This window comes from Seriola lalandi, unplaced genomic scaffold (genome assembly GCF_002814215.2).
Source record: "Seriola lalandi dorsalis isolate HSWRI2012SDOR001 ecotype SW California unplaced genomic scaffold, Sedor1 jcf7180002054478, whole genome shotgun sequence".
NCBI lineage: Eukaryota > Metazoa > Chordata > Actinopteri > Carangiformes > Carangidae > Seriola > Seriola lalandi.
Genome location: NW_019525031.1, coordinates 249,345 through 249,708, shown reverse-complemented (window position 1 = coordinate 249,708; position 364 = coordinate 249,345).

The window sequence follows — 364 nt, the reverse complement described above, 5'->3', positions numbered from 1 at the left end:
CTGTCCTGTTTGTCCTGAAGGAGGCGCCAGAGGAAACATCACGTTGGACCGACAGGAAGTCTCTCGAGTGTTTGACTGATGAAAATAACGATACCAACAACGAAGAGTTGAGTGTCTTTCACGTCTCCAGTGTTTCTCACCACTTTCATCTCATTTATTTAAGATAAACACAAAGCTTGTGCTACAGAAAATGGACCCAGTGAATAGCTCCCTAAGCTTAACATGTCCTATGATAACTATTAATTGTACAGACTAATGAGCAGTGATAACTAACATGTCTTTGGGGTCATCAGGTGGGAACCTCCTTTCACCAGTGTTTCGTCTAGTTGGTCCCACAACACCTCCAGGAGGCTAGACAGTGATC